The following is a 27866-nucleotide window of genomic DNA, read 5'->3' on the forward strand; positions in this document are numbered from 1 at the left end:
CTAAACTGGGTACCTGAAAGTATTTCATTGAATTTGTGTAAAAGATTTTACTACTTCCTAAAAGACTCCGTGTGATATTTGATAGCCTAAAAAGCAATGTGCCGATACAGGGTTTCGGAACTAATCTGACCTTTACTTATTTCACTTAATTTGAGAGAGTAAATTCATATGTAAAAATTTACCAATTGCTAGAAAGTAATTGTTCGTGCGTATTAAGATTCTTACAATAGGCAGTAAAACTATTCATACTCCCATATAAATTATAAATATGTAAATGTTAATAAAAGCGATGTATATATTCTCCCACATGTAGATTTGATAAACTATTTATGAAACTACATCTATTCTGAATTTATCTGTTACAAATATACAAATGTAAGGCAAGATATAAAAACGAATAAAACAAGAACATGTAAAAAGTAACATTAATAAAATGTCCATTAACGATGCATTTAGAATAAATTGTCTTGTAGTTTAGTGAAAAAATATATACTTTTTCGTTTCATGTTTCATGACTGTCATAGTTATCCCTTAACCTTAAACTGAAACATCGGATATTTTTATTCCCGTCAAATCATATAGATACACGCAATATGAATGGAATATATAACATTTCATTTGTGCTAATAATACTCAGAATTCATGCTTTATCGGTAACGTCGGGTATTGACACTAAAATGGTAAGGGGGCTTCTGACGCCCTCGAAGCATGGGACAGAAAATTACATTGCATGTTAGGTTTCGTGCATCGCGGACGAGCCGGCTCACACTTATCAAGGGCTCTCCATATACTGTTGTGTTTTGGTATTATTGTTCTTTGCAGATAACTGGATATAAATAAATAAATAAATATGTTAATCCCTCAGGATAGTAGTGAAATGTGTATATTTCTTTCCAATTTAATCAATTACCTTTTTCTAATTTTTGAAATTGAAATCTATACGTTATAACAAGGTGAAAAGTATAATGTGAAAAGGTATAAATGTGAAAAGTCTAATTTTCATGTGGCACATATTTATTAATACTATTATCATTTAAAATTGTACATTAATTGTAACCAAATTTCTTAAGTGTTCGTTCATTGGTGTGTTTACTCTACGTTGTGTGTGTACGAAAAATAATATAAGATTTTGTTGTGAAAACTGTGATGCAGGACTGTCAATAAACGACAGTTTCGAAATCTATCGCACAACACTTAATTTCTAAGGTAAGCTACTCGCCTCTGTCCGCACAGTGAAGTTCTCGTTCGGCGACCTCGGTCCTCTAGGGGTTAATAGCATTAACCTAATACTATTTTAAGTTTCTTTTTTTCAAAGAAGCGCTCACTGATACGGAAGCATAGATTCAATCTTGTAGGCTGTGGCCATTACTTCTCCTGTATCCCCGAATGACTGCATGAAAAGCTAAATAAAAATCTGTAATGATTTATAAAGCATGCTGAACACGATGTGCATTCGCGATACACTTTCAAACCCGATTTTATTGAAACCGAAATTATCGTCAAAACTTTGAGGAAGTCTGAATCGATCAAAGTCAGACACATCGAAACTTCAATATACTGTCGCCTTCGATTTTACAGTGAAACGAACGGAACTTGGTTTATCAATAAGGGAGTTTTGCATCTCTGTGGACCATGTACACTTCTTATCAATTTATCCTCCCAGTTCGTCCTCTATAGCGATTGGTGTATCATAAGTCTACGACGTGATACACATAGCGAGTGGACATAACCGAGTCATGCACTTAAAGGGCAGATCTTTGGCAACGTTTTTGCATAACAAACGAGAAGTAAAACCACGGACGGATTTTATTAACAATGAAAAATTACCGAATGGACAGAATTTTGGATGTCTAAAAACACATTCTCACGATTGTTTGAAAATGTTTTGTTAGGCACAATATCATTTTAAACATGCTTAACAGCTGAAGATTTTTAATAAATACTCTTTAAGCAATGAATTATATAATTACGAAATCGATTTAATGATACAAATTACATAATTAATTCTGTATGGAGGACGTAGCAGAAGTTTCTGTCACAAAAATATAATATAATACAATGAAGTATTACAGAAATGGCTTGATAAGTGTGAATGCCTCGGTGCTGCGGAGTCACACTCATGAAAATACACGGGGACAGTAGTCAGCACCTCGTTAATTTTTTGCTCGAAGCTCGAGCCTCAGCCGCTTGCCTTTGAAGTCTTCCGACATCGAAAAGGACAAGCGATGTAGGGAACAGCCAAAGACGGCTTCCCATTCACGAGCCAAAAAAGATTACATTCCCAGGTATTGGCAAGACAATGCTTTCATTGTTGCATTAGTATTGTGTCACTCGATACCCAGGCATGTAATCTTTATTCGCGGCGCGCCTGGGAAAAAATTATAGGTTTGACTGGTTCCACGGCCTTGACGACTTCACACTTATCGTGGCCCAGCCGGTTCACACTTATCGAGCCATTTCTGTATGTCGTTGCACATGAAATATGGGATTTAGTGTACTTGACGTTACATTTATGAATGAAAATTATTAACACAACTCCTCTCTTTATTGCAAAGGTACACAGAGTACTCTACTTGTTTCAAGGTACTATCTCACATAACAATAACACTAATTAGGTTAAACATTAAAATTAGGTAATTCAGGTAGCGGTAGAACATCAATCTCAGTCAACGTCGGCCATTTTCTCCACGTGCATTGAAACATGGAAATTTAAGACAACTTTATAGAGAAGCGTGTAAGTTTCTGCTCAAAAATACTATTTAGCGATTACAACATTCGATGGAAAGATGGCAATCAAAAGTGTTTTTGAAGAGTCATCTTTAGATTCAGTGTAATAATTATTAGATTGCGGATTTTATGCATTTGTAGCCTATAGGGCTCTGTGTGGTTCAATAAAAAACAAAACTTACTTGAGATGTAACGCGTTATCTGATTTATTCTGAATCCAAGAAGATACTTAACCTCTTCAGGAACAAATTATGAAGACTTTTTCAGCTGCATCTATTTAAAATGTATGTATGAATGTTAATAACAATCCCTTAATAGGTTATCCTTCGTTTTGTTAAGGAATTTCCGAGTAAGTATTTATTCACAATAATAATTAATCATTGTATCTTTGGAATCAGGGTTGAATGAAAGAAAAACTAAACGTATACACATATGTATGTGTTATTATCCCCAAAGAGGTTAAGAGAGAAAAGAAATTTCTACACCTGCTCTTGTCTTAGTAAATTTGAAAACTTTATAAAATGTCATTTCGCAGAAAAATCTGCAATGAAATAATTATTTAATGAATATAACACGAACGTCTATGTAATTATACATTGTCTAATAAAATTCGTATAATGTACAATTTAAGATCAAGTGCTAATGATAAAACAATCAATTCAGGTGCAATAACCTAATAGTATGTAATACTAACGCTCTTAAATAATTTCCTATCCACATTAGATTCACTTTACTAAAAAAACTGCAACAAATTTTCCCGAAAGAAACGCAATTCGTGATCATTTATTGAAAATTTCGAACGTGAAATGTAAAATGAAAACGCGTGAATTTTTCTTCAATAGGAAAGCTGATACTTAGAAGTGTTGGGGTATATGTATCACTTATATGTAAATAAAGTACCTGTCCGAGCAACAGGTTTCTGTATCCATACTTTACTGGTATATTTTTTGCTTTATTTGTTTAATTTTTATTCGCCTGTATTATCGTCTGCAGAACTTCAAGAAATGGCGTAGAACTTGAAAAGAAAACTTTCACATCTGTGAAATTATTACGTAACGACTCCGGAATTTAAAATTCACTTGGAGTTCATTAAATTCCAAGAATGTTTCGCAAGAAGTACTTCGCCCATATGGAAGAAAATATTAATAGTAATAAAATAAGAATAAATTTCCGACTTTAATATTGTAATGTTACAGTAACTAATATGCAGCCATTATTATAATTAGAAATTGTTCTAGTATTATATTTTTCAAAATTACAAAAAAATTGGTCTATAGTTCTTTTGGTATGTGAAACAGTTTTATTAAGGTAAACCTGTTACAACAGACCAAAACCATTTTCAAGATATCAATATTGTAAGATCTTTTATATTAATTAATTGTTCAAATTTTGATTTCCTGTTTGTTCGACTTACTTTTTCAAATACATAGACATTTTTCAAATATCTAAAATTTTAAATCTTCTTTCTGAGGTAGGTACTCTAAAAATTTTGTCAAGGTTTATAAGTATGTAGTTAGTACACGACTATACTATTACCATCTTCTGTTCTATCCCCCAATAATGGATAGAATCTTATCCAGCGAAACATATAAATAAAAGCTTATTCAAATAATAACCAATTCTATAGTAATTTAAAATATATCTTTGTATTATATTTTAATACAAAGTGTCATGTGCGTAATAAATGTCGTTTCTAAACGCGTTTTATTTTGTCCACGTAAGAATCGTTAAACGTAGGATCGATTACGTTTTCATCTTATTGGTAAGAAAGACGTCGATACAAAGGGATCGTTCTTCGATTAAAAATTTTCTGTTCAAGATAAGTCATAATCGTTTAAACACTGTAGTCCAAAACCGTCATTTATTATGCAACCAATTTAATATACAAATTGAACTAACAGTACACATTGATTTTGTTGTGCCTTCTCTCATTCAAAGTGAATCGAATCATTGAGTCGTTGAAATAAAAAGCGTCCGGGTAATAGTAAAATTCTCGGGACCTTTCATTCACATAAAGGTGACCCAATTGAAATGACAGTTCATTAATTGAATACCAATGGAACATCCTGGTACCGATTGTTTCCAGGTGCATTGACAGTATTTAATCCACGGAATCGCGCATACGTCCAGCTTCTACCATCTGTGACCGCGTGCACTCTGAATGGATATACAGTACCGGACAAAAGTATTCGTTCACCCTTTGAAACGGAACAACTTTTTTAAAATTGGTCCAAATGACTTGAGTTCTTCTGTGAAGTTAAGGACATTAGTTTACTAAATGACGTGTAAAAATTGAAAAAGTTGCAATTGGTCGGAATTGCGAAGAAAATAGTAAAGGTAGTTTTTTACAACTTTTTAATCTGAGGTTATAATGAAAATTTAATAAATACTATTTGTGCAAACACTATAATTTATATGTATAATAACATAAGTGCAGAAAAATTAATTCCCTTGTCGGTGAATACACGTGAATTGGAAATAATGAACAACGAATAATGGATAAAGATTTCTCGTACGAATCATTGGATAATTGGATTAATCAGTAGCTTAACTACGGGGAGGAAGAAAGTAAGGACAAGAAATTGGAAAACAGGAATGGTTACGGTACTTTAACACGTTGAGCGCCATGTCAGCCATCGGTGGCTGACACTAGACTTTCCGTTTAGGCCGCGTCACCCATCGGTGGCTGACAGCGTGTAACATGAGAACTATAAAATTTTACACGTTTTTGCGTGGCCTGAACGGGATTGTCTTAGAAATACGCGTGGCGCTCAAGTTGGAGTGATCACTACACTACAGAACCAATTAATTCTAAAGGATCGGAAAAATATGTTTTAACACATTTTCCTCTATTCAGGTTCAAATAAGATTTAAATAATATTCTTTTTAACATTTTTTTTACTTGTAAATACCAAAGAAGAAATGTGCATGATTATGCACATCCATTTTTTATAGTTATATACTGACAAAAAAGCTAAATGATGTAAGTGACCAATTTTACACTTCCTTTACATGTATAAATACACAAAAATCGATTTTCTAAACATTTTTGGTAAATATATCAAATTGAAAAAGATCTTAATTATTAAATGTCCTAGGAACCGATGAATACACAACTGCGCCATTTTTAAGTTTCGTTCACAAATGTTGCCAGTATTAAGAAACCAACAGCAAGTAAAAAAAGTTGTTTGTAACTACTCTTAAAAAATATTTAAAATATATGTGCATAGTTTCGCGAAACGGAGTTTGAAATAGTTAAATGTTCATTAGGTCGATTATGTCAAGCACAAAAAATCACAAAGTTGAAGATCAGACAAGTCTACTTCAACTGAAATATAAATTTAAAATTGGTATTAGTCGCAATTTTGATAATATATTATTTTTAAAAGTGGTAGGAGGCCATTTGCGATTGACAAAAACACTGTTTTACTTAGAGAATATTTATAAAAATGGTCACGTAATAAAATTAAATACGTCTTATATCTTATATTGTATTCTATTAAATTATGATATATTATTAAAGTATTGTTAGTATACATTTTTGAGAATTTTACTACAATAAGTTTAATATAAGAATAATCTGAAAAAAATGAAAGTAGAATCGATAAGATAGACAATATTAGTAACTAGACTACGGATTTTTGCGCTAAATAAAAGTTTGTAAAGTAATTCATAAATACAAGAACAAAAATAGGAATCTCTTTCTTCTCTTATTAAGTTAAGAATAAACTAATAACCTCGTTGTATCTGATGAAAGTTTTGTCTTTTACTATACATACAGGGTGTCTCAAAAGTGCCTCTCTTCCGGGAAATGAGGGGTTGCTGGGGTGATTTGAAACCACTTTTTCCTTAGCGAAAATGTTAGGTGCGGCTTCGTTAACGAGATATTAACGAAAAACCCGGACCAATCAGAGCGCGAGTTTGCCGGCCGAGTTCCCGCGCTAGCGGTGGCTACGCGCTAGGCTTGTACTATGACGCTCCGAACAAGCAAGTTGACATGCATCCCAGGAAACCGCGTATAATAGCAAATAAGAAAAACATAACAAATCGAACTTTTTATCATCTATCGTTTGTCATTTAATGTGATGAATGAATGAAACATAAATGTAAGAAAATCATGTGTAACGTAAAAAGACGAATACACAATTATTTTAAATTGTAAATTTCCTTCTCAAATAACGTATTAACGAAAAGGTAATGTAATAGTGATCGTAGTTCGTTATTAACATAAAAATCCGTAGTTCAGTAACGGGCTACAGTGATATTGATTACAAATAATTGTCTTTAAGAAACCCGAGGAAAAATGTACGTACGGAAACTTGCAGAATTATTGCCGTGAAAAAGTCATAGGTTGCGTTAAATTAAATAATAATAATCAAGAATAAATTGAATTGAACTCACCCTTTCGGAAATCCACCTGCAGCTTGCAGACCTGTGTCAGTAGGTCACTGTACCGATCCTGCTCATCGACGGACAAAATGGTTTATGGTGGGTGACAGCTAGTGCACAGCTGGTCGCAGGTATACGGCACCACCGAAAAACGTATTGACAAGTGCGGTCGCGTCAACGCACTAAATGGTCACGTCAATACACGGCCACTAACACTGACCACCTAACACTCTTTGAAATTTTGAAAGAATGTCAACCCTTTGACCAGGAAGTTCAGTTGCTGCGTGAAAACATGTGTCAGTAGGTCACTGTGTCGATCCTGGCTGCTGATGACCCAAGTGATTTCTGGCGGGGTAGCGCCTATAGTCCACAGCTGATCGCAGGTGTACGGCACCACCGAAAGACGTAGTGACAACTGCGGTCAGGGCAACGCACTGACGGTGTTTATTTCACTGTACGGTCACTAACACTGTCCACTTGTCAGAATTATATTATTTACTTTAAATAGTTTTGTTATTTATCGTGTTGCTCCCACGTTAATTTATTGTTATAGAGGAATGTGTTCTTCCTACGTTAAAAAAAATACCAAAATATTCATGCGATGAATACATGTTTGACCGTCACTGAATGTCACGAGGTACTGTCTGAGATTTTTCCTAAGGAGCTTCTTCTACCTCCAAAATTTCGTAGTAAAACTTTAGGTGGGAATATGTTAGGACCAATGACAATTTAGGACGGTTTCCCGATTGCGGACCGCCTACGTCACGCAACTCGCAAGATGCGAGCGGGCAAAAAACCAATGCACAACAATAACTGCTTTTCTCAAAACCACCCTTGAAATCCCATAAATTTATCAGCGAGAGTGCCAGCCAAATCCTCCAGGAACAATGTCGTTACTCGTAAGGCAACGCACATCGGACTGTTGACCATATCTAACTTTTACGCATCTGTTTCACATAAACGTTCCTGTAGGCCATCGATAGCCGAAAGACCCACCGTGGTCTTTCGCGACCGTGCAACGCCAGGTCTGTTTCGTCTCACGGACCCTCCTTCAAGATCGCACGTAGGCTAAAAACCCTTGTAAATTTTCCAACGGTCCCTGAGCTACAAGGTATCGGCTTGCGACTCCACTTAAAAGACATTGACGCTAACTAACGCACATGTGTTTTGCAGAAGTGCCATCGTACAATTTCACAAGGGAAAGAATTTGTTCAAGAAATACAGCCTTTTGAATTTCATTATTTTCGTGAAAATGGCTTGTGCTTATGAATTTATATCTGGAAAACTATTTATCGTATTCAGTTGAGTCTTATATCGTTTCAATCGAGAAGGATCAACGTTTGTGAATAAATTTCTATCAAGTCTAAAAATCATTTTTGAAATCAATAAGGTTAAAAACATTATCAAAGTGTTAATGATAATTTATAATACACACAAATATAAAAAAATAATAATATAATTATAAAGTGGTTCGCTTTTACTTTAACCACAGTACATAAGGATCGAAAATTTTAGGGTAGTTTTATCGTTATGCCACGCAGTGTATATAACTTATACACTTAAAAAAAAAACGGCTCAATTATTTGTTCGTCATTTTCATTTAAATGAAAGCTCCTTCCAGTCATCCTCAACAGCGTTGCATACGATTGGTCCTACCATCGTGGAGCACAGTCGCTATAACAAAACGGATGTATCTGTTGTCAGCTCCTTGAAGGTCTCTAAGGTTCCATTTACTGACCTATCCGTAACTTTTAAGAAGGATGCGATTTTAAATACATTTAAAATAATAAAAGATCAAGGGCTACATAATGGTAAAGCTTATTTTCAACGATTCTACAAAGATGTTCGTTCACCTTGGTTTGGGCATAAAAAGTTAACCCATCAATGCATTGTTTCAATTTATCGATACAGGACGGACCATTATCATTTGGCTGCTTCACTTGCTCGCATTGGCATCATCGATAACCCCAAATATAAATGTAACCAAGAGCAGGAAACGCTTAACCATGTTCTATGGCAGTGCAACCTATATAATGAACAGAGAATAAAACTTATCCAAAATCTTTCTAGAGCAGGATTTCAATTGCCGTTGGACATAGGTTGCTTAATAACTGAACCGAATATTATGGCGTGCGTATATATAATAGCCTTTCTAAATACATGTAACCTACGTGCCTAAGGGTCTTCGTTTCTTTATAATGCTACTAACGTTCTCGTTATACCATACAATATACTCTGTAATACTCTGTATTATGTCGTATTAAATCTCATAAGAGATTTCCTAATAAAAAAAAAAAGAAAACGGATGTACCTATCGCCTGGGTGCCTTACCACGAAATCCACCGTGGCGACAAATAATCATGCGTTCACACCCTATCATCGTGTCCGGTAAGACTGTACGGATTTCATAGAAGTTCGGGGGGGGGGGGGGGGGGGACCCACACGTAACTTACACCCCTGCTCAGCCGAGTCTATGCGTCCACAGTGTCGTCTGTATTAGAACCGAGGCGGTCAGGGCGAGAGGGTCGATGGGGGTGGTTACTGGGATTTTCAGTACGCGCGCGATCGCCGTGCCGAAAACACGGTCCCAGACGTAGCTTGTCGCTCGTTGCCGCGTTTATCTGGCCTCCAGTGACGTCCTAACGTGATGATCCCTTTCATGCAAACCCTGTACAGAATACAATAATACCGCGTGGCTTGGTTTTGCTATATTATTAAACAACGACGAGCTGGTACCGCGGCATGAAACGGAAAAAAATTGTCACGAAAAAACTGGTGTACAAACGGGAAATGCTAAATTGAATAAAAAAAAATACAATTCAACATAGGACACGATTCGTTGAATAATATTTGTGTGGATATCGAAGAAGATACGATAATGTGAAGTCGATCGTACGAAATTTGTGGAGTTATAATTTGATCAACATCTGGTAGATCTAAACTGTGCTATAAGAAAATTTGTAAAGTAATTGAAATAAGTAAACGTTACGTTGTTTAGGCAGTTTGTTTAGCCGAAGGTATTATGTATCCGTTAAGTATGAAGAGTGTCACGGGGGTATAAATGAATTATAAGTCACCGTGAACAGCTTACGTTGACAGGAAAATGTGTTAATCGTTCGTGTAGTATCTGCTACCGTTTAGTGTGTGTGTGTGTATAGAAACGAACCCAGCGATCAGATGATTGGAACAACGAGCAGTTCGAGACGAAGGAAGTCAAATTAGGTATGTAGATATATGATAGGGATGGACGAAGAAACTCGTGAATAAAATTGAAGGCGAGTTTTATACGGTTACTTCTCTCTACGGTCGGACGTTTTCCATTTGAACGTGGAATGGATCTCCGAGAATGTTGCAATTATACGAACAATTCCGTGCCAGGCATATCATTTTCTTTTTTTTTTTTTTCTTTATTTCGGGGTCACCGGCAATTTGGGGGTATAAGTTCGTCTGTGATGGACCATTATGCCGGTGTCGTTTTTGTTAGAAGTCAGGCGATAAAGCCCGGGGAACAAGAGAGTTCCCTCTGTGTGTAAATCTCCGATCGATACATTTTAATCTGTGCATTCGAAGGTAACACATTCTGCACGAGACACCTCTTGGCGTTCATTTCACTGAAGGCTCCTTGGGAATACGTTCTTCCGGGATAGACAGTGAACGACGCGCTTTGGACCGAAATCACTTAGTTAATGGACGGAACTTCTCAATTCGATCATTGTGTTCTTTTGTTTTCTTTACAGAACAAACGAAAATTTGTAAACGCAATAAACTCTTTAAGTTCCTTTAGGTGTACCGATAAGTGATTCTGTATTTCTTAACGGAATCAGCATTCCTTTGGATGTCAGGATGGAAGTCAAGGATTTGTATTGTTTTCATTATATGGAAATCAAGGATTTATACTATTTAATTTACAGTGGGCCAGAAAAGTACGTGCACTGTTTTTTTCGAGATAACTTTATGTAAATTAGTAGTACATTAATATGATCTACACATTTTAGTATACTTCGTTATACATAGGAACAATATGCTCGTTCAGAAATGATGGCAATTTACCATTTAATATATCATAGCGGTAAAAAAAGTTACTACTTTTCTGATTTATTTTATTTTTAGTATTTCTTAATGTCAACTTAAAATCATCATATACATACTGGGTTATTACAGCTTTTAATTCTCTATTAGAATATTGTTGCAACGTCATGAAAGGTCGCTCTGTATTCCAATGAAACGATCCTTACGGTCTATGCAACTGAAGATGTTTCAATCGAAGGGGTCATCAAGAAGAGATTGTTTTAAATCAAATTTACAGGGGAGAGTCTTATACAGACATCCATCGAGAATGTCTTTTGTGATATGTCTGTTGTACAAAGATTTATATCGAGTTCTGTGAATAAATAGTTTGTGTGTTGAATTACAATAGGAATTAATAAATAAATTGTCGTGACCTCGTCGTAACAATATACATATGTATATTGAACACGTACTAAAGTTTTAAATAGACGTTAAGAAGTAATAAAATTAAACAAGTCGAACAAGTGGTAACTTTTTTGTCCGCTACTGTACATTCGTAATGATTTCTCAACATCCTACACTATTGCTGTTCAATGAAGGGGCAGGAAAATATTTTTTAATCTACAATATGTCGCTGTATACATAAACGAAGAAAATAGTGGATTACTTATGGGTACATCTAATAAGTATTTAGTATGCGCGCGTTAAGACAATCGGTGTAAGTAAATAATATGTAAAACATAAATAACAGTATTAGTTCCTGTGTTAATAGTAAATATATGAAATTTTGTTTGTTAACAATTTTTCTGGGACTAACGTTGAAGATTATTATGCGTGTTGAAGTATACATTTTTTAAATTATAGACCAGTTGTTTCTGGAATATTGATCAATTTATACTTCAGATAAAGTAGCACGGCCGAGACAGAGGTGATTCTATGCACAAACACATGTCGAAAATGTGCAGTCAACTTTTTTCATACAGACCTTTGTTTTTGAGAAAATCCAGCTTGAAAATTTGGTAGGGTACGCGTATACTTGTATACTATAAACAATGGTAAATGTAATTACTATATTTTTATTACCTTTAGAGATATTAAACAGAATCATATATTGCTGTCATAGAAAAATGTTACAATGGAAAAACGTGTATTATACAAAAATATTAAAGGAATTATAATATTCAATTTACGTTAGAAATCATTTTTCTTGCGATTTTGTTCGTTTCAACATTGATCTCTCTTTACCTTCTGAACGAGAAGAGTTTCTTTACAATATATATGTATTCAAATCATCATTATTATGTTACTTGGTTTATGTTTGTTAATTATGTTATTAATTACAAATGAAAATTATTTATGAAATTAAAAAAGGGATTGGATGATTCGAGGTAGAAAAAAAATTCAATTTCATTTCGTTAAATATGTTAATGACATTTTAGAGTGAGAAAGATGCAACTTCATTGTTTAATTCACAGTCCCTTTATATTCTTTCTGTACTCCTACGTTTGTTATTTATAGTATTTCCTCTAGAATATAGCTTGACATACATTGCCATAAACGTGGAAGATGTTGTGTATCTGCTATCGACAGTTTCGTATGCACGAACTTAATAAAAAGAATTTCCATCGATTGTTAACAATTTCGAACAATGTAAAAAGTAAGGTTGTGATCCCGAAGTATTGAACAGTAGTATGTACATACGTATGTATAATAAAATACATATGTACATATAAAATTTGTACTTGTCTATTATTAACTACATATACAGTACCGAACAAAATTATAACAATTTGACCGTAACAATTAATTAACGAAGGGTATGCATTTTATTACAATTATTAATATTTAAGAAAGTAACGTTTAAGGAAATTCATACTCTTCGTTAGTTAACACAGTAAATGCTAACGAAATTAATCTTCAAAGAATTATTACGGTCAAGTTGTCTATAGTTTGGTTCGGTTCTGTAGATATTTGAAATATTAATTATGAGAACTATTAGAGTTAATTAATCTTAATAAAATTGATCTATGAACATACAAATTATGTCACTTACCTTCTTGCCTTAGAATCAAGAAGTAGTTACTGAAACTTTCCTTATTAGGTACTTTCTATTCAATGTGTCGAAGTAGTTTGTTCCTTCTCACATTATATCAGTTTTATTAGTAAAGATTTTCTCATACACACGAAAATCATGCTGTATGAAAGGACCTTTTTTTAAGGCACTAAACTGTGATGGATTTTGTGTCGAAAATTTTCTCAGTTATAATAGTTTATTTTTTTACTCTTGTAAGGATGGCACCGTGTCAAATTACTAATACCTATTATTATGCAGTATCTATATTTAATAATAAAGAAGAAAGGAATCTAATATCGTGACACACGAATTCATAAAATTTCATTAAAATTTCTCAGAGTAACAGAATGAGCGAAGAGTATCAATGAAGAATCTCCAGCTCACTAAATTCCGGCGGAAAAGTTTCAAGCATTATCAGTGGCAGCAGATTTGCACGCCTGAAAAAGTCATTACTCACCGAAGATATTCCAACGAATTTAAGTTCGCGGATAGAGAATGTGTTTAGCTTCGAAAAAAACAGAGATTAACACTCGTGATACTGATCCTGGGTCGCTCGAGACTCAGACAATATATTTACGTTAATACTGAAGGAAAAACTTTCGATGAAATGTTAACGATTGCTATGATATTCAAGTCTACTTCGATGCAATCACGTTTTCGTTCTGTTAATGACCACATACACTTCTTCGACTTAATCTTACAAGGGATGTTGCCGAAGTGATACCGCTGATTTTTCAGTAACTATGCTCAATTGTTTACGGAATCACCCTAAGAATTTTTCCATACTTGGTTGGTGCTAGCTACTTTTAGATATTAAAATGGCTCGCGCAAATTTTTAGTAATTATTTTAATTGAAAATTCGACAGAACATTCTCAAAAGCTTCAACTTTCGATTGCTACCAACAAATCACAAGGTCAACGATACAATTATTGAAAAAGAAACGTTATAACAATTTTTTTTATTTAGTTACTAGAAAGTAACATTTCATAAAAAATTAGGTGGTTATAGATTTTTTTACGGAGATTATGGTGGTGCGGAAAATAAGATATGTTAACGATCAAATAAAACTAAAAATTAAGATCAAAGTATGCAAACTTAGGTTTCAATGCGTTTGGTAGTATTTTCTACGCATGTTTGCTATGAGCGTCAATGTCACTTGTCTTCCTTTGGTTTGTTTGACGAATTTTCCTACATTTTCATAAAAATTAAAAAAAAAATTAAATTTTGTTTCCATTCTAATATTTTGAAGTAGTTTAAAATATTAATCATTCAAATTAAATTGGTAAAAATGATAAGAAGTATAAAGCGCCGTACGGAGCCCCAGCTAGGTACGACACCAAACGCCTGAGCTACCTTAAGGGTGGAACCACCCTTTTTATGCGAAGCGTCCCTTTTATTCGTTTCCTTGTGACTCGTAAACTGCAAAAAATATCGTAAAAACGTTTCGATAAACTTTATATTGTTTTTAGTTATGCATACAGCAGCAAGACAAAATTTTCAAAAAAGTCATTTAAAAAAAAAATTAATTTTTTGGAAATTTTTCCCTACTGCTACACGGACAACTAAAAACAATACAAAATTTGTCTAAACATTTTTTCGATATCTTTTGTAGTTTACAAGTTAGAAGGGAACAAGTGAAAAGGACGTTTTGGATAAAAAGGGTGGTTTCTCCCTTAAAAGTTCAGTTCAGCAAAATTCTTACGTTGGCCCTATAAACAATTGAGCAAAGTTACAGAAAAATCGACGCGTATCACTTCGTAATCCCTTGATAATAATCTCATCTCTTCAGAAGTGTTCTTATTAGGTTTCCGAAATGTATAAGGAAATTGTTACTAATCTGTGTGCTTCTCCTTCCTCGTCAGTATTTCTAATATATCGCTGGGCTATAGGTCATAGCAATCTATTGTTGACATAGGGATGATCCGTCTTCACATTCCACGGGCTCGTTTCCCGAGGATTAAAGAAAAGTCGTTATTTTCGTGGTCTTCATCGATGGAGAAAACAGAATAAAAAGACATTAACCAGAATTGAATGGCAACTATTGGAAGCCATTGACGCCGCGGATAGAGGCTCGGTCTGTTGTTGGTGTCAGATGAGAAAAGATGGCGGTACTATGGGGAATCACCCATTACCACTTATCCTTCGTAACGATAACGACGGCAGGGGTTTTTCTTCCCAAAAATCTGCCCGAGACCCATGAAGATAATAATGCGAGAGCATTCCAAAGTGCTTCCTGTTCAATGATATTACTACATCTTGATAACAACGGGATTTCTTTTATCAGCGCAATTTCACCGAGTGCCACTGGCGTTACGCCAGAAAACGACACCTTATATTGCCTCGTTAAACTCTCGATGAATACTTATTGTTAAAGACTACGGGCGGAGATTTGCAAAGATTAGAGGATCGTGGACGTTACTCCTCTACCTCTCCACCTCCCCTTTAAGGATCGTAGGACCAGCGTGAATACTCGTAGCGGCAAAAAAATACAAGATTTCATCAAAAAGTTTGGAGATTTTATGTATATGTGGGACACTCTGCAAGTTTCTTATCTAAAGAATCTTACTTAACTTACATTTAAATTTTTTATTATGTTTTCTCAAAACACTCCACGATTATCTACACATAATTGCATTTCATGAAATCATTTACCAAAACAGTTTCTCCAGCTTCCTTTGGTTTTATTGTTTCAATAATTAATAATTTTTGGCAGTTTTTACTTAAAAAAGTTACCTTTTTTAAAAGAAATGTTATCGGTTTTGCAATTTTGCATTCTTTAGCTTCACAATAGGTTCATGCTGTGAAGAAGATGTTAAAGAATACGTACATGCAAGGCTGGGACAGTTGGTTGAGTATTCTTTCAGTTATACTATATACCCCGGAGTGGAATACTATTTTTGCTCACGGGATACACATAAGTCTTTATAACTATAATATTTAAGGCTTCTTCGTGACAAATAAAGTATTCTCAATGTTTCAAAGACATTGTTTTAATACTTTCCTCACCATAAATTCCCAAATATTCGTTCATTTTTAACCCTTTTACACCAGGCCCTCCCCGTAAGACTTCCCATGGCGCACAGTTGTCCAAAATCAAAGTTTAGCAGCTCAAATGGAATAGAATGGAGAATTCGTTAACTTTCAAAAAATTCACATCAACTTGTTATTATCCATCGAAGACTTGTTCCATGTGTTATTGATTTCCTCAGACCGTTTCGTATCGTAAATTTCAGTCGGAAATAGAAAAAAATTCCTGAAAAATTCAGACTTTCATGAAGATGTTGAGAACACTGTTAGTGAATACCGACGTCATCGAAGAAGATCCTTAGAAATTATAAAAATTTATTGATTCATCTACTTCTATTTCATTAAAATTAGAAAGTTTCAAAAATTTTTGTTTGCTCGAGCTAAATAAACGTATCAGCTGTTAAATTTTGATTCTGAACCACTGTGTGTCGTGTGGAACGTTTATGTCGCTCAGACGGAGTGATGATCACGCGATGGAATTGTACTTCGAGAAATTTAAGGCGTAGGATGTATTAAGTAGGCATTTAAACGGGTGCATAATAATTACTCTTTGTTGAAAACATTTAGCGCGACGTTAACGGAAGTCCACGTGTGTAAAGAATCCTCTGCAATTTTCTTGGAAGTCTGCTAAGCAGCAGTTACTTGTTTGCGATGTAATACGAAGTTACCCTCGAAAGGAAGGAAACTGCGACGATTACGAACTGAAGGCTCGGTTTTGTTGAAGTTTTCTGTGTGAATAGTACTTTCAACTTAGTTGTCAGTGGCGGTGGTATTAAACGATAGAATTTTTCTTTTCGTTGTTGAAAGTGTAATCTAACTTTTTGCATTAGCACTTTGGGTACATAATTTTAATACAGTGTGCTGGTTAAAACGAAGAATAATGTAATACTTATGCGTTCGGAAGACAAGAATATTGAATTCATAATTGTTCTTCATACTTATGTTTTCAAGTAGGTTTTTCCATTTTATTCTGTCGAACATACTGACGAAGATTGTTAAAAGTCAATCGCGTTAAAACTTTAATGAAATAAATCTAACTAACGATAACAAACCTGCCAGTAATATTTTTAATAGAAATACTTTCCATTTCGGTAACAAAAATTTGGTTTTAGAAAAGTGCATGCAGTTCTTACATTTTTTTATACTCGTTGAACTTCTATTCACTTCTAGAATAATTTGCGTACATTGAAGAAGGATTTTACACACCTTCAATTGGGTTTTTAAAAATGTTTAACCATCCAAACCATAAATTATGAAGGTATAATAAATTTTTATTCGTTTAACAAGTAGGTATTCGTTTAACAAGTAGTAACTTAATTTCACACTCATAATAAATTTATATTACATTCTATTTAATGCGATATATTCGTCGACTAATAAGATTTTATTGCATTATTAATAGTTTAAAAAATATTCGGTTGTTACATTTCATGTCATTGGAATTTCATTAACTCACGACCTCCTACTACGCTTAACAACGTTATATAGCACATCGTTGCACTCACCTCAAAAAACTCTATCATAATATAAATAAAAACATTTAGCATTCTATTAAAAAAATCAGCTTAATCTTAAAGTCGCCCACACTACTCTGCCTGCAAAAAAAATGTTTATGCCACACAATGTCCACCTCCATACCGAATAATTTTCGTAAGAAAAAAAAAATTTTTCATATGAGACTTTGTTTTCGAGAAACTTTGAAAATTAATCTGAAACACGTGTATTCGTCGTGATAGTAAGTAGAAACGCAACGCAATGGGCAGACGCGCTAATCAAGTTCCATTCAATTGCCCACGTGTCCAGTAAATTTGCTGAAAAACGAAGTCTCAAATGAAGAAACTGTATTCTATATTTTTGACTTACTTTTTTGCGTCGAATCAGCCCTTACCCGGTGGTACTACCAGTTACACGACACCCTATATAATATTCTTTATAAATTCAAGCAGCAACATCATAATATTATGGAAGTAAAAAATTTGTATTAGAATTTATGTCTTGCTGTAGGTCCTGAGTTATTTTCTTGGAGTTATTCTCTATTGTAATTGCAATTGGAATGGAAGACACAAAAGGATTTTGTTGTGCTCACGTAAAATATCAATCGCGCAGTAGATGGATAAATGGAAGGGAACTCACAAGTCAAAATGCTGGCGGATGGATATTCGTCCGTGACAGCGAACCGTTTCTCGAGTATTCGAAGAATTAGGGAGAATTTATTTCATTTCTCTCGTTGCCAAAACGAGGAGAGAGCTTGAACTGCCCGCGTTTTCAGTGACTCGTGAATGCACCAACAGCCCGTCCTGTTCTTAGCTTCTTCATATTCCACGTTCTGCTTTGTTTCCTTGCAATTTAATCCCCTCGTCGTTACTCACCTCAAGCTACCTATATTTTTAGCAGTGCGGCCGAAATCTTTATGCCGAAAGTTCCGTCTCCATCTGTCGTAGTTCTCGTTGTATTAACGATCACGAGATCGAATGCAATATTTTTACTTGAAAAATCACGACGATTAATCTAAACTTTGATTCTGTCGCTTTCAGACGTTTAATAAATCAGAATAAAGTTTTCGTTCAATGTATTGGACCTAGTCGTAAAGAATTTCCACTTCAACCCTCGAAAGTGTTCAATAAACGATTGTATTGCTGCTGTTTGAATTAAATTTTGGTCCCGAATTAAAATTGTATTAAGGAAATTGTTTTTGTTTCTTGCTAGGTTATAATTTACCAATTCTTTAATTGGAATGATTAATATTCTTTAACAATATACATTTTGAAACGTTCATCAATAAGAATATATGTATGGTACTATAAGTAAGCTTTCGAATGATATATCATTAATTGAAAGTAGTAATATACGCAAATGGAAATTTAAGGGGCCACAGGATATTTACAAGTATTTACAAATATTTGGATTCCACAAGGATACAACTGGTACGAGTACGAACAGTTTTGTGAGCTTCATTTTTATTACTATGAATTTATGTACTATTATATATTACTATATTACAATGAGTTTTCATTTACATTACTATGAATTGATATTTTTCAATAGATTACACATCACTCGAAAGATTAATTATTGCACTACATATTCCTCTTGACAAACATTTCAGAATATATATTGTTAAAGAATTATTAGTCATACGAATTCAAGAATTTCGCTGGTATGAATACTTCTGTGCCTCACTGTAAGTAAGCTATTGGTGTTAAATTAATTTATAAATTTCTCTAATAAAAAATATAATTCAGAATCAAACGTTGGCTTCAGAATCAACAGTGCCCGACGATTAAATACTAAATAATTATATTATTGAAGAATAAGAAAATAGCGACGGTAATACGAACGTTTAAATTGAATCCCAATTACGGAGTTTCCTAATGACCGAGAGCATATCGTACACTAATATTAACCCTTAAATATGCACATGGGGTCACGGCCACTCCAATTTATTTATTTGTTTTTTATTTTTCGCAAAACTAATGAACGTTAGTTATCAAACTGATTCGTTATTATTTTTTTATAACTCTTGATTTACTTGCTTTTGAAAAACAATTTTGGGGTTACTGCAGACCTTATGCGCCTACTTGCGTTTTTGCTAGTGCCCCTACTTAAGGGTTAAATATAGTATAATATATTGGACCAATGTAAATTTAGAACAAAAAGACCGAAGTTCTTCAGGATTCAATTTAATAGCATGCTTTTTTATGTGTCGTTGAGTTTCTATTGTGCCAACGATTGTTTCAGTATGTTGAAAATTATGAACCAACGATTTATAAGCTCTTCGGTAGCGTCTGGAAGTGCTCCAAGTATGGTATCGGTGCAATTGAAATTTAACAGGAAACTTACATTCTTAATTCTATGCCAGAAAAGTACTTGAAATATCTGCAGACTTGGAAAAAATATGTGGCTGACTTTTGAGTTTTTTGTTGTATTTTGAAACCATCTGTTCCCTATTTGCTGTGAATTTAATTGAAATTAATGTAAGGTTACAGGTTATTATGCTTCGAAAAGATTTTAAATAATTTTTCTAGAAGTTCACAATTAGACGGAGATGTTCGCTTGATCATGCAAATGTGTACTTTTACGGACTGATTCAGTGAAATAGAAACGAAACAGAAATTTCGTTCACGTGTTAAAGGTTTTATTAGATTTAAAGTAACGTAAAAGTCTCATGAAATGCGATTAAAATTTTTATTATACTGTGGTTTAGGCAATCTGATGGATTATCAATGCAGAAAATTTTCAGTCCATTTCTACTTTTTTCTAGACAATTCGTATTCGTCTTAACAAACACTATCATAATATGAATAAAAAAATACAGGGTTCCATTTAAAAAAATTAACTTGACTTTGATATCTCCCCCACTACTACACTTATAGAAAAATTATTTATATCACGTAATGTCCCCCTTCGTACCAAACAACTTATGTACGAACATTTTTTTGATAACATTAATCCTTCGTGAGATATTCCACCGTTTCCAGTTAAACGAAACACCTTGTATATCGCACTGTTTGACTAACTTTATGTGTTATGGACTTTTCAACTCCATTAATTAAAAGATCTGATTCCATGTTTTTGATCAACCCTGAATCACCCTATCTTTTTGTTAACTCCATTAATTCCTTCTATACAAAACATAAGAACAATAAAAAGTTATTTGATTATGATAGAAGCATACATTCTGTAACTTCTCCAGTAGTTGCTAATGGTGAATAATTGAACCATTAAGTCACTCTGCGAGAGATATGAGTTTAACTGAACGTTACTTAAAACTTCACACATCGAAAGTTACAGAATGCAATGTGAGTGTTCTCCAGATGTCAATCATAAGGTATTATAATAGATTGTCGAGTAGTATTGTTGGTTATACCGAACTACTGAACGAATTACAGTGATTTTAGCGAATCGGTGTTACCGGTCTCGAGGCACAAAGGAAACGGTAACGCTGCTTCATCATTTGCTTGGAATTGAGGCGTGAATCAATTTATCTCCTTTTGTCTCCTCTCGTCTATGCGACGATCTTGCCTGAGGTAATAAACTTTTAGATTATTCAAGATTATATCTATGGATGAGGGAAGTCAACCTGAAAATTAGTGAATAATGAATAGAGTACTTGAAAGGCGGACTTATATTTTATTTTTTCAGATGTCCGTATATCTATATCGTTTTTATTGGAAAAGTATTATACACAGAAAAACATTTTAATTCACATGGAAAAAATCATTAATTATTGTTTTCTTGTTTTTTCTGCTCTATCATTTCATTTTCCTAATTATAAGTTTACTCTGATAAAGTTATATTGTTATTATTTTTCGAATAAAAATAAGAACCTATTATGACAATGAACGATATTATGTCATTATGCAAATAAATATGCAATTGAATTAAGTCATGCATTATCACCTACGCAATGCGTAGTATGTATACACTATACCTATAGGACTTTATTATTGGAATAAAAATTTGTATCTGCATTCAGGTATTCTTCGGTCGTTAATTTTTGTTCCTTATGCACAATTATTATAAAATCGAATAAGACTTTTTTTTTGAGTTAGTTAGGCTTGAAGGGGAATATTGTTTTTTATTTGCAGAGTACATTGATAATAATTAGAATACAGATGTTTATGGAAATTGCGGACTGTTAGGAACTAATTTAATGAAAACGGAATGAAGCAAATATTTGTTTATTTTATGAAAGTATCTATTAAGTTATATACAAAACAAAAACCTAATTAAATGTTGTTAAACATTTCACTGTATTTAATACTACATGATTATGTAATGTATAATTTTAAATAACAAAATATGTGATAATATTCTATTTTGATATTTGATAATAAGAGATTAGAAGCTGGATAAAATACTTTAATGCATTTGTGTAAGTTGAATAAGACTCGAATGAAATGAACGAAACGCAATAAAAGAAAATATTGCGTTAAAATTATAAACCATTTACTTCTTGCGTATTTGTACAATTTGAATTGATCAACGAATTTTCCACACATCTTGTGCAGAATTATTTCCTCGTTTACAGTTTTCAAAATAGCAAACGTAGTACTGTGTTTCAATATACTCTTTAATAATTTATGTATAAGAATAATAGTAACGTATTGAACCCAATTTTTTCGAATAATTTTCAATGGGGTATATGGAAACATTTTTCATTCATTGTACGTTATTGAAGAATGAATATTCACGGAACATTTGAAATTCGAACACAGATTTATTATTACTGTTTTAATAAATAACAGATATATTACTATATAATATTTTATTATTCGATATATTAGGCCTAATTATGCAGGAAACAGAAGCTATGTCAGTACAATAAATAAAATTATCGACAATACAAAACTCGCTTGAAAATAAAAATTAAAGGTGTTCTACCTTCAAATTCCTATTTTTCTGTGAAATAATTTTTTTGGATCGTGAATAGAACAGGGGTATGAGAACGTTGGTGGTTTTTTGGGCGTTTTGTTGAATTTTTCATTCGTTCTGTACAACACTGCTGCATGAAGCCTGCAGGTATATGTATAATGCGGGATCGTTACAAGCGTTCTTAATTTGGGAAACTAGCCAGGAATCCCATAATATGTACCTGCCTGGAGGCTGACGTTTTCAAGGCACTACGATATGTCAATTGCCGTTGAAAAATGGAAAGAAACTTTAAACTTCACAAATTGTAATGGAAATTTCGTCATTGTTACTTTGGAAATAATTAAAATCAAAGATTTGGGAAATAAAACATGCAAATCGTAATGGAAATTTCAGTATGTATTGTTAATCTGAAAATAACTACAATAAAAAAATTAAGAAACAGTAGGTACTTACAAATCGTAATGGAAATTTCGGAATTGTTAGTTCGAAAATAATTAAAGTCAAAGATTTAAGAAGTAGAAGCAACAAATCGTAATGGACATTTCGAAATTGTTAGAATAGAAATAACTAAAGCAACAAAATTAAGAAACGGTACTTACAAAGCATAGTGGCAACTTTGGCATTGTTAGTCTGAAATTTTGTAAAGTCTAAGATTTTAGCAACAGAACTAACTTACAATTTCTAAGTTTCCAAAATATTGACGAAGTATCGTCTGAATGAAATGTGAAAGTTCTAATCACAAATTGTAACACGAGTTTAATGAATTTCCCTTGAATGTCTTCGAAAAGTTTTTTTTTGATAAAATGGAAGCGGATGGACTGAAAGATTTTTATATTAATGTTTCATGAGTTTATGAATGTAGGTTAAGAGTAGGCTTATTGAAATTATAATTTCCTTCATATTACTTTAACTGCAACGCGCAAATTACTAATCTCAAAACGCTTGCTGGCGGAGTTGGGTCAACGTTGATTCGTGCTACTTTCTGTCAGAATTTGAGTATCTTTGGATCTTCTTACAGAAATGTTATCAAGTTTAGTTGTATCATTTGTGTTCACACTAAAATATTTGTCTAAAATATTGTTCAATGTGTAAATATTTGACGCACGAGTACGGTGACCATTCGTAATTCATAAGTATATGTTCTTTTCAACAATACATTAATAATACTACTTGAAAATGTTGGTAGATAGTATATAGATAACTCTTGCACAATAATTTACCAACCAATAATATTGGTGAATTTAGTTTGCATGTTCTAACTTGTAGACTCTTTGCGCAAACAGTTTATACAATTTTACAGATTACATGTTAAATCACTGATATTATTAGTACATATTACATATTGCGCCCGACCCAGAGTTAACTATATTAATCACTAGACTGCGGATTTTGTGCATTCATAAATTATCCGATCGTCTAAAATTCAGTACAGTAAAAACTTTCAGAAAGTTTATTCAATGTTTCTTTCTATTTCGAAACTACTAGAATCCTTAACAGGGTAAATAAATTTTTCTTTGCGTCCAGTTTCAAGAAGTAATTCCATAAAATTTCATATTTGCATAAACATCCGCAGTCTGTTAATTATTAATTGATAATTTCTTTCAAGGTGCATGTAACCTTAAAACGTGAACTACGACAATCAGCTGTCGTGTAATTTGTACAATTTACTTGTATCAATACAGTTTGCTAGTACTGACTTGTAATATTTCACTAATAATATTAGTTCGATTGTGTAAGATGTCCCTGATATACGAATGAAAATTTTTTACTGACGATCAAAAATGTTCCAGCTTTTGATTCACTATCAGACGTTGTATCCTACCAACATTCATACGTTCACTATATCCAGTATTAAAATAGTTTCTCTTGCAAAAAAAACTTATTGTTAATGGTAAAATTGTTATTCTACTCGAATGAATACGTTCTTATTTATTCGTTTCCTTTGCATTAATAATTAATCCCTAGTATTGGCTAAAACATCACAATCTCAATTTGGATTGATAATACTTATTAATTCGGTGCTCGAACGAACCTTCTAATATTGTCCGGTCTTTCATATAGTATTCCATTGAAATCTGTGCTCCGTAATAAGTTCCATCACTTTGCAAGAGTTCATTAGAAATAGTCCTCTGTGATTTTTCTCCCCGTTCCGTAGTTCACAACGGGCCTCGTTTCGCCGTGTTCCTTTTTCTTTCTCTGTTTTGCACCGAGTGCACTCTAGATTCAGAGGTAACTCATCATTTTCACGTGCGTTAACGAATGCAGGAAGTCAGTTTACTTTCATTTGACAAAGTGCAGCGAGTCTACGCCAGAATCTTGCGGTTTCAGCCTTTGAATTTGTTCCAGCTTTGCTCGGGCGTAGAATCTCTTCCTGACATTGCTCCGTTATTTCCGCTGAAAGGTTGCCTAGAAAAAGGCTGCTTTCACTGGAGATCTTCTCGATACAGTGCCAATCAATAGATTGCCAATTTTATTGCATTTAAAATACCAACAAAAACGTGTAAAACTGTCGGTCGTTGTATATATGTATGTAAAATGGAGGATTTTACTTATAGGTATATTTGACCTTAATTTTATGAATGAAAATTGTTAACATAGTCCCCTTCTCTATTGAAACATTATACAGTGTGTTCTAATCGTTTTAAGGTACTATCTAACATAACAATAAAATCAATTATGTTAAACATTAAAGTTAATTAAGTTGGACAATCAGTCTCAGTTAAATTCGGTAATTTCCTTCACGTGCATTGAAGGATAGGCATTTAAGATAAATTCGTAAATATACTTTATAAAGATGCATGTAAGTTTCTACGAAGAAAATACTATTTAGCGATGATAACATTCGGCGGAAAGATGGCAGCTAAAAGTATCTTTGAACAATTATCTTCAAATTCATTATAATAATTATGTAAGGAATATACTTTTTATTATTACTTTGTCTATGTAATAAACGATCATTTCATGTGCAAAAATCGAATATAACAAGATATATTTACATATTTACAATTGATATTTTTATTTGGTTTGTACTGTATCGAAATCTTTAAAAGGTAAAATAAAGTTCGTATTGTCTCTAGTCTTCACTGTCACTCGAAAGGAAAATGATTTATGCATACAGATCTGTGAATTTTAACCATTTATATCATTTACATATATGCAGATCGTAATTTAAGATTCCCCTTTTTTGGTAATTAGTCCATAAAAATACAAATTTACATAAAAATCCTCAGTCTAGTAAACGGTAATGACAGTGATGGGGAAGAATGTTCTTTTCAAGCATCAATGTAAAAAATATAATATAAAAAGAACTTTTTAAGTTACACGGTTTTAGTAAAACGCACTAAAAAGTAAAAAATAATTTTTATTGTAACATTTTTGGTCATATGTGAGTAAAAATAAAATCGTGGGGCGTCCATAAAAGAATTATACCTTCTATAATAAAAGAATTACATCTTTATGGTCGATCCACGATTTTATTTTTAGTCCCATATGAGCAAGAATGTTGTGGTAGCTAAACAAAATTATTTTTTACTTTTTAATACATTTTACTAAAGCCGTGTAAGTTACAATGTTTTTTTTGTATATATTTTGAATTATACTTTTTAATCTTTTGTGGTTTTGTAATCAATTTGTAACATTCTTGATCATATGTGACTGAAAATGAAATCCTGGGCGGCCATAAAAAAATTGTATTACTGTTTAGAAACAGACAAACCAGTTTTAATAAAACTGTGTAATAATTATATTATAATTTTTTTAATATTTAAGTGACTAATGTAGTTATATCATATATCGAATCATCTAAAATTGAATAAAATTGAATTATTGAAATTGAAAATAGATTACAGAATAATTACAGAAAATTGAAAATAGATGAAGTGTTTCCAAAAATGGGCCACATTTTTAAAGATAAATTCTATGCATTAGGGTAATGAAAAGTGTTCTTATGGTTCTATGTTTCATAACATTAACAGTAATAGACTCTTGTTTGCCAATATAAAAACATAACTTTCACATGGTATAAAATGTGTCCCTTTTACCTGAGACCCGCTGGTCGCTTTTTACCTTCCATAAACAAGCCATAAATAATATGAACGTTGCTTTTAATTATCATTTGCACGACCTTTAGAGAAACTCGAGTACAATTATACCTTCAGTTGCTTCAAGCTCGTAGTCAGTTTTCTACAGACAGTGAAACGGTTCGTTTCGACCAGTGAACGTGTCAAACATGGTGCATAGATTTTCAGAATATTTGGACGTTTTATTGTGTATTACATTATTTTATTTCAACATTTACATTTATTTCACAATACTGTCCCCTTCAGGTTTATTTTATTTTGACCGTAGCATTTACTTCAGAATACATTTTCTTTACATTTGTTTGTGCTTTTGCATCGGTACTTGCGTTTTGTGCGGAAACTCGTGTGAGTGTGTGTTGAGAAAAAGAGGAGGAACTTCGAGTATCAGTTACAGGCGCAAGGTGAGCTGTTAATATGATTTTTATTACTGAATGTGTTGCGTGTGAGAAAATTATGTTGTAGAAATAAACATTCTGAACAACTTTTTCCTTTCACGAAAATGTCAGTCAACCCTAGTTTTCGAGATATTGGCAAAGAACTGTTGGGACCATTACAGTGAATGTAAAACTGCTGTTTAGGGGACCCATCTTCGATGATCTTTTGATCTTGACATATGCATGTTGTTGAGGTCATCCTCGTAAGTGATCATCAGAAGGTTTTACTCGCCGCTTGTTGTTCGTTAAAAAGTTATTAATAAAAAAGATTTTTCTGTGTATTCATGCGGACTATAAATAGAAACGGAATGCAATGAACAAACATGTGAGCCAAGTCACCACCTAGTCTTAATCACGTACTCATGATCCCACCACATACCCCTCAGTGTTAACTCCTTGCCCTACGATTCAAGGTGTCATGCTCAGTCATGAGGCCGAAAAAAGTGTGTTCTTTAGGAATTTTTTTCTCGAAAACTATAAGACCTTTTCAAAAAATGTGTTTGTCTTTCAAAGATTGCAGTTTCTAGATTATTAGGTAATTTTTTTATTTAAAAATATTTATTAATAAATAAATGGTGAGCGATCTTCCCGGATGTCTCTTCACAAAAAGTGGTCTGCCGTGATCGCTGTAACTTCGTAACGGTTCATCTGAAATTAAAAATTCAGTAAGATTTATGTAATGGAAGAACCAATCTTGTCCTTGAACGTGGGGTTTTTCGAAATATTGATTAGGAACGAAATAGCGGACGTTT

Source organism: Dufourea novaeangliae, unplaced genomic scaffold, assembly GCF_001272555.1.
Source record: "Dufourea novaeangliae isolate 0120121106 unplaced genomic scaffold, ASM127255v1 scaffold105, whole genome shotgun sequence".
Lineage (NCBI taxonomy): Eukaryota > Metazoa > Arthropoda > Insecta > Hymenoptera > Halictidae > Dufourea > Dufourea novaeangliae.